The following is a 9,080-nucleotide window of genomic DNA, read 5'->3' on the forward strand; positions in this document are numbered from 1 at the left end:
TGAGCTGAACTAAAGAAATAAGTAAAAGAGAAGCAATCGTTTGTAGCATCATGTGCTTGAGCAGTTGGAAAAGTCAACATGTTGATCACACATGTATTTGACATGTCACGTCATGGTGTGTTAGCTGAGCATGAAACCCAAACATAGAGAGAGAGTTGTTTGCTTTGATGCTTCAGGGTAAACTTGCAATTGATTTATTTGTCAGCATGCTGCTTGTTGACATACAGACGTATGGGAGCACTTCCATTTTACGCCACAATGACCAATTATGCAAATAACAACAAAGCTTTGTTTCCGTGTGCGACTAATAAGGTGCCCTTAAGCTGTTCCCACAGTTTTCCCCATCATTTAAGTGACACATTTTCATATGTTGAACTCTCGACACTCAAATTCCTTGTAAATCAACATATAAGTGTATAAAAAACATTAGTGATACTTTATCAACTTGCTAAAAACAATAACACCAATAAGCACCTCTCTTACTACATTTTATCTTGATGGTGGTATGAGTTATGGCTGAGAATTAGGGCCACCATGATGAAAGAAAAAAAACATTCTTCAATATAGCAACTAAGTTCAGGGTTCAAAACCCACAATGGTCATTAGGGTTAACTAAAGAACCCAAATAATTGTGTCATTTCCCCCCTCATGTTTGCATTGGGTTTCCTCCATGTGCTCTGGTTTATCCAAACCAAAAGATGTGAGGCATACACCTGCCATTGTCAGAACTTCCACCTCCACTCCAGCTTGTTCTGAACTGAGCTAATGTTAACATATGCACTTTAATAACACTGTGAATTAACACATATATAGCATTCCTTCACCTTAAATGATGTGAAGACATAACCTTTTTTTTTTTTAGGGAATACAGAACACCATCTACTTTATGGTACAAAAACATGCAACATCACAAAATAAAAAAATAAAAAGTACTTTCTTTCACATTTAGCACAGATGTTATTTACATTCACTGTGCTGTAAAAAAAACAACAGATATGGCATATGTACAGTAGCTTAAGTCTTTTACATCTCATCTATTGTCTTTTGTTTGTGGATGTCTATTTGCAAAAAGGAAGCATCAAAGCAGAAACAGTATTGATGTAATGATGAATCTTTGCATTCATTTGTTTGGGTACAGTGAACATTCACAATTCAACCCTTGAGCTAACATGGATTGCTTTATATTGTATGAGCCTATCCATATGTGTGTGCCCACACACTGATGCATTGTATATGTCCTGTGATTGAACCAGAAACATGACTTAACCAGGCTGCAAGAAAGTATATTGTGACATCCTTTCCTGTAATGATATGTTTCACAGATGTACTGTATAAACCAACAAGGTTTTTGGGAAAAGACAAACAAACATTCTCTTTCCTCCTGTTTGTGTAACCATGTGAAAAAAAGACCATTAGATCAGCAATGTAAAACCGTGACTATATTCCCTTATCTTTGTTTACTCCACCCTGTGAGATTGATCCATATCAATCCCTCCCACACCCAACAATCCCAGCATCCTCTGCAAGATATCGACAAATGGATTGTGAGTCGTGTTATTATAGATGAACGTTGTTGAGGACGTGCTTTTCCAAACACACAACTAAATCTGGGATTCCGAAGCTGGATTTACCCCTAAATTCTGATATTAACTCTGTTTGACCTAGATTTTTATGGTGTTTTGCCATGTTGAACTGATGATGTGAAATCCATGTCTGTGTCACGATGGGTGTTAAATTCAGATTTGTCTGGTTCCTCATGTCTAAATCCAGCCTGGAGCTGTTATGGGCTTCCTACTCTGGTCACCCCAGTGTCCAATTACTCCTACCAGTGCTAATACTGACCAGAGAAAAGCAGATAGGCAAAGAGTGGGTTAGTGGGATGGAAGTCCAATATGGTGTGTCAAAAATGTTTTGGATGTGTAGGTGATAGAGTGACATGGTTTGGTATTTGTTTGTGTGCAGTGTGTGGAGAGGGGGTCTGGGCCTGTGTGCTTGTATGCATGCATATGCTTGTATGTACATATTTAGTTGCCAGTTTATAAGGTAGCTAAAACTAGTGCAGTCTGATACAAATTAGTATTACTGACATTATAAATAAAGTTTATAATGTTCACTTTTTACTTTTATAATGCTCAGGTTTAGGACTGTTTTCGAGATGTGTTGATTCAATGTTATGGGCATTTAAATGATGCGGTTAAATTTCATTTTATGCTGAGGTGTTCCTAATGTGAGATATAAATAGGGTGGACATACATAAAAGATCAGTGGCGATGACTCGCCGACACAGAGCAATACATTGTATAAATGAGGGGGAGGATAGAGAAGGAAGTGAGACCGTAGACAGAGTGGGGATATGCGGCACAACTTCACCTGCTTCCAAGGTGCATGGAGAAGGCAAATAGTCTGAAGATGTAGAAACTTCAACACTTGTAGTATAGACAAACTTTAAAATCATCAACCAGTGAAGTGCCAGTGAACAACCAAGTAAGATCGAGCCTAGAACATCATGAAGATAGTGAGATGCTTCTGAAAACTTAGAAAAAGCAAGTAAGTGGACCTTTCAGTTGAGATTTTGTCACATATACTGCATTAGTTTTAGCTAGATGTACCCAATATACTGGCAACTGAATGTGCCCATTTGTAATGTGTGTGTAGAGAAATGCCATCTGCTTTCTCACAAAGACCGTAACAGAGAATCAATGTACCACTGGGCCTGAAAGCTGAGGATGCCTGCCTTGATTGCCAGAGGCAGGCCAGTCTGTGCTGCAAAGGATGAACACTGGATCTGTTGTGATAAGACGCTGTTGAACTGTGAAGCTTTGTTGGTGCAACATCGCCACTAGAACAGTGCAGCTTTCTATTTATGTAATTATAATTTAAAAGTACCCGATGAAGCTCATGATATTTCCACTGTTATCATACTGCTATTATAAGTAGTTAAGATGGGTACAGTAGGTCTGGTATAGAAGATTTAGAAGCATGAATTAATCAGGATAAAAAAAGAGTTTGAATAAGTAAGTGTGAGAACATATGTTTCTTTAGTACCCTCACAAACTTTAAATTAATTCTGTCACACCTTTGTTGTGAAGACACACACCACGCTCCACTCACAGGATTAATCTCCTGCAGAATGATTTCACACGCCGATTGTTTGCTTTCACTCCCTCTTTCTTTTGCTTGCCTCACTCAATTTCTGTCACTCGCTCACTGAAACATCAACTGTTTTCTTCCATTGCAAACTGGACAAAGAAAAATGTATACCAGAACCTTCTTCATCTCTCTTGCATGCGCATGCATGCACGCACAATCCATGGTTGTTGTCACTGTGCTCATGCTTATTCGTGTAAAGCCCTGAGGTTGATGATCACTGTTTATTGTATTGCCAAAACATTCTCTCTGTCTCACTCAAAAAGTAATGCAAAGAGAGCTGAAAAACACACACACACACACACACACACACACACACACACACACACACACACACACACACACACACACACACACACACAGGGGAATGTTCTCCTCATAAACAAGGCCACAAAAAATTACCCAATATGGATCTTTGTACCACAGTTCCATGGCAGCCTGTTCTCATGAACCATACAATCGAAATGAAAAGATGAGCACTGTAATTCGTATGACTTCCACCTCTCTTCCTGCTGTGCGCAGCCCATTGACTGCTGCTGTATAAGAACGCGGTAGCGTAGGAAGTTGGTCGGGGTGGATGGGTGGGCGTTAACACAGAGGATTTTCAAGCCAGCAAGCGGAGTTGGCTTTCCGGGGAAAACAAATTACTTTCACCCAGGAAATGCGTGTTCCTTGGGAGTGATTTAATACAAATACAATATTTTTCTTAAACTTAACTAGTTGTTTCGGTGCATAAAACTTGCCACATAAGGCTCACTTTTTGTTGCCTAAATTTAACCGTAATAAATGACCAGCAGCTTGCAGTGCTCTGTACCCGGTGCACAGTCACCGTATTTTCAGGTAACTGAACCACCAAATACCGCTGACCTGGAGGAGCACCATAGCCAGTGTCGCTCTGTTGCTACTAAACACATCTACTAACTGCCGCTGATATGACGAGCTGTGACTGAGGTCTGTAGCTGCGTCACAAAACTCTGTAGCGTCTTAAACACCTAGCAACTGCCGTTCCATAGCATTGAGCTCTGTAGCCGATGTCACGTGACCTTTCGGCTGTCTCCTAGTTTTCGTATGATATCATACGTTTGAGTATGCATAAGTTTTTATATGATATCCATTGCCCATGGAAGATGAGCTGTTGAGATTTCCATATTTCCTTAATAGTATTAGAAAATAAAAATCCCCTCAAAATAAAGGCATAATGCAATCTATCCCTAAATATGGAGGAGTTTACATTTTCACAAGACCATGTATCATAGTTCTTTTAATGTTACGATTCACCATCACCATTGATGTCAGAAAAAGAAAAGGCAGGTCCAGCTGACACAATTATGAGTCAAGGAGGTATGGGGTAATATTTTAAATACCATTTCAAAATACCTGCATTAAAATAAAGTTATTAACAACATAGTCTCACATTGCAAAACCTACCTCCACAGCGCTGTGAAGGAAGGTCTGGCTAGTCCACACAATATTCTGGGATAGGAAAAAAATGGCTCTGGTTTATTGGCATTTCTTTAAAGTGTAACTTGCAGGTTACATTTTTCATGAAGTTAAGCAATATGCTTATTAAACATAAAGATTAGAGCCGCCCACCATTGTTTTGTATGGCTTTTTATAACAAAATGCTGAATATAATATGAAAAGTTGATATTTTTTACAGTGGTTTTAAGCACTCCCCCTCCCTTCCACTAGGCGGGGTGTGACGTCATAAGAGAGACTCCAAGACTAGAGTTACCGTTAGCTAGTCTAACGGCTAGTAGGCTAGCAGTTATATTGGAGACCTAGCTAAAATGATAAACTATTGTGTTTTTGCGGGATGTACGAGTACATCAGAAACAGGGCAGAGGGTCCACTAGGACAAATGACTGATTGGTGCCTGGGTGAGGTTTGTGGCAACGAAGTGGGTTGATTTTACTGCTTCCTCTGTGACCCACTCTCTCCTCTGCCTGCTGCGCTGTGGCTGTGTGTGTGTGTGTGTGTGTGTGTGTGTGTGTGTGTGTGTGGCCGTGTGTGTGTGTGAAAGACGGCTGGCCAGCGAGGTTGTCAGGTGCTTGTTGAGTTTAACTCCGAAAAGACAGTTATCCACAGGTTTGTTAATCTTATGATGGACAAGTGTTGTGATATTTAAACAAACGATCCGTCAACGGTGAAATAAAAGCCTCTTATTTACGAGAGCGGTCTGAGAGACCTCCGGTTTACAGCGGTGTGTCCGAGCGAGACTGTCCGAGCGATGAGCCAGCGGCCGGGGCAGGCGCTGCTGGTTGTCGCGTTACTTTATGGAGCTTCTCAACTCGAAAACTTTAAAGCAAATTGTCAATTCAGCAACCGTTTTAGGAAGACTGCCTATATTTGAAATCTAAACAGTTAATTTCTTGCCTAAAACGTTCTCAGAAGTGAATTTAGTGATGAATAAGATGGCGAAAATGGATAAAATTGTCCCGTTGTTGGTCTGTCTATGTACCTGCTATGGGTTGCTACTCCCTCTTATGACGTCATCAACCAGTTACTGTAAAAAACATGCTACCTTTGAAGAAACCCCAATAAATGTTATTTTAACGCATTTTAAGACAGAAATGTTTAAATACATACATATTGAGCACTTTATTTACATATTAATTGGTTGTGGTGGTTAACCTGCACTTTACACTTTAAACCAATCACAATTGTCTTGGGCAGCACTAAGCGCCGTACTATGGAGCAACGGTACCTCTGCAAAATAGCCTCAGGGAAGTTTTGTTTTTTTGTTTTGGTGTGTGTCGCGTGAAAAAAACCTCAGCTTGGACAGAAAGTCTAGCTAGCTGTCTTGATTTACCATGCAGAGATCTGAGGAGCAGTTAACCATAGTCCTCATAAATCAACAAGTTTAGAATGCCAACACAAAGAAAGCGGAAGGTTAGGGACATCCAGGCGAAAATGAGAGACATCTGGCAGAACCTCCAGCGGCACCGGAACTATCCCGTAAATGAAATGTCGTCGATATAGACTATTAACAACAAAGAAACACAATTGGGCATTGCATGTGTATTGTTTAAAATGTGTTCTTTTGGTTTGTAGGAAATGCTATAAAGTAGTACAGTAAACTGTGTGACTTTTTTAATATAAAAGATTAAAAACAGTTCCCCAGCAACTGAAAACAAATCACTTGCTGTATGTATACCCTAGCAGCACGAGTCAGACAGTTGCTTCTTTTGTGCAAGATTTGTTTTTTCATGTGTCTAACAATAGCCCGATTTCTGAGTAACCTCAGTTGTTGATGATCTTCTGCCACCCTCTTGTCTCTCCCTCTTGTTTTTGACTGCTCACCGGAGGATAATCATGTAAATGACTCATACCTTTTATTCTGGGTCACTTCTCTTGGGAGGGAATAACAGGAACCACCCTTCACAATATTACTCACCTCTACATCAGCTCAGGTATAAGCAAGGCTACCCCATTGTTCTTTTAGGTTGTTGTAAGTCTGAGCATTGTGCATGTATTCATGACTCTAGCTAGCACACAGTGCAAGTGCTGGGCTGCTACATGCATTACCTGCATTCATGCAGGGAAAGTGTGTTACATGTGGTGTCAGATTCAGTGAGTGATTTTCTTTCTTTGTTTTTTAACATATTTTCCAAAAACTGCTTTGTCACGACCTACACTGAATGCAACTTGATTGCATGTGCAACAGACCATTGTGTTGTTAAATTAGTTGTGACCTGTCTCACAATCGCTTTCTTTATCTCTTACAGGTCCGTTCCATCCTGGACTGCCTGCTGTGAGTCCTTATGCTTAGGTTGGCTGGTCTCCTTAAAGACTTCATTTTCAAAAGGTTTGTCACTGTGATAAATCAGTGATTATATACACGCATGCACGCACGCACTCACACACGCACACACACACACACACACACAGTCTGAAGAAAAAAAAAAGATATTAAATGGGGCAGAGACATAGGGATGTAGTAGAAAGTAGTAAAAAACAGGATAGATTTTTGCTTGATAGATAGATATTCAACCTGCAAACGTGGATTTACTCTCCTTTGGCCTCCAATTCTCATCCAATCACCCAACACTACACATCCCTTATCTCCTCATTCACTATGTCGCTCCCTATTTCTCTCCCTATCTTATTTGTACAAACTCTTCTCCAGCAGACTGATAGGCATCAACGTGGGCACACAACAGGGAACACAAGTTCAATTCCAATCAGCAGGAACCTGAATAACTGTTAATTAACAATTGTCTCCTAACTAAGATATTCACTCCCAGCAAACTAAGGTTTACTGCTAACTTGTTAGTCTTACTTTTGTAAAAAAAAAAAAAAAAAAAAAATTAAAAAAAATAACCTTATAGTGAAATGATACACAGTAAGCCTGCTTTAAGAGAATTCAGTGAAATATGCTTCTCTAATGACAGCTAAGAAAAAAGCTGTTTTTTGCTTTTTCTTGCAATGTGATTTTTGACTGCAGAACAGGGTGGCCAGATCTGGGAGAGAAACAAACAACACAGCCTTTCCATAGAAGCCCAAAACAAGTCAGTTGGCGCAAGACAAAATATTAATGACTCATGGAATTAAAAATGTTGTCATTCAATACACAGGGCAACTCTTCAAGTTGTTTCGTTGTGGCGTAAGACACCTTTAAATAATAAAAGAAACATAATGTACAGTAATGAAATTGACTGCTAATTTACATGAACCAGTCTGAGCTGATGACCTATTCAAACTATAGCCACTTTGGTGCCATTCACAGTGACGGAGAAATTGGTGTTCTCCTCAGAGAACCTGCACTGGGACATGCCTGCATGCATCAGTATGCATTGTGTGGGCGGCTGTCAACACTAAACACTCAGACCAGACCAGCATTGGGAGTGGGCATGTATATCTAACTATTAGCCTAAGCTCCTTATGTCTGCCTGGTAAACTCAACTGTTTCTGCTTTTCTTGTTGCCATGAAATCTGTATTGCATGTAAACATAAAAATGTTGCTGCATCACCAAAGATGCATAATAGTGGGAGTGCCATTTTTTGGGGGGACTCATGGCAAGTATCTTGGCATCACGTTCTGTGCCCCTGTGTCCCATGGTACCTTGGTTAATGAAAATTGACACATAAATGAACACTTCAGCCTTAAAAGATCAACTTCATGAAAGTATCAATAAAACTGATTAAAGACTACACAAATAGCAATACATTTAATGTATCTATTGTATATAATGTATTGGATTGCATTATTGTCCACACCTAAGCCATTCAGCATCCAAGAGTATGTTATGTCAAACCTTTTACTGAGATTTTGTTCAGTCATGAATCCAAACACTTACCGCCAGCTTCACGTTACACCAATGATGTCTATGTCTAAGGGCATTTTCATGAAGGTTTCTGTTTTCTGACATGTGGAGTTAATTAAAATCAACATTGAAAACAAAGACAAAGGCTAGCTGAAGAGCAGTAATCAGTTATTAAATATAAAGCATTTAATCTATGTGTAATACACTCTGTTTACCGGTGTCAACACTAAACCTAGATAGTTATGTTCATTAGTGTGTTCTGTGCAATTGTGTCCAAATAGATTATCCTACCTCTTTCTGCTAATATAAGATGACACCCACACGCCAAGCCGCTTATATTACTCTGAGTCATGTTGTCCTTTCTATTTCGCTTTCAGCAGTGTGTGTGTGTGTGTGTGTGTGTGTGTGTGTGTGTGTGTGTGTGTGTGTGTGTGTGTGTGTGTGTGTGTCAAAGGTTGGACTTTAAAGTATTTGGCTTTGATTCATTCCTATGTCTTCTTAGAAAGTGTCTCAATTCTCTCCATATTCTTGATCAGACATGATCAGATAGTTGAGACTAAATAAATTAGGTAAAAATCAACAGGCCTGGCTGTGTCTGTATGTATGATGCTTTTAAATGCGGGTGCAAAGCACCAAAACACTTTAATGTCAGCTGCTTGTTACTAT

At 39.6% G+C, this 9,080-nt stretch overlaps 1 long non-coding RNA gene across 1 annotated transcript; it reads left to right on the forward strand.

Annotated features, from left to right (window-relative positions):
* Nucleotides 1-6,431: 6,431 nt before the first annotated feature.
* Nucleotides 6,432-8,148, forward strand: LOC114553391 (uncharacterized). Its single transcript, XR_003692305.1, has 3 exons — nucleotides 6,432-6,560; nucleotides 6,876-6,955; nucleotides 7,595-8,148. It is a non-coding gene; the product is annotated as an uncharacterized LOC114553391 (long non-coding RNA).
* Nucleotides 8,149-9,080: the final 932 nt, after the last annotated feature.

Source organism: Perca flavescens, chromosome 3, assembly GCF_004354835.1.
Source record: "Perca flavescens isolate YP-PL-M2 chromosome 3, PFLA_1.0, whole genome shotgun sequence".
NCBI lineage: Eukaryota > Metazoa > Chordata > Actinopteri > Perciformes > Percidae > Perca > Perca flavescens.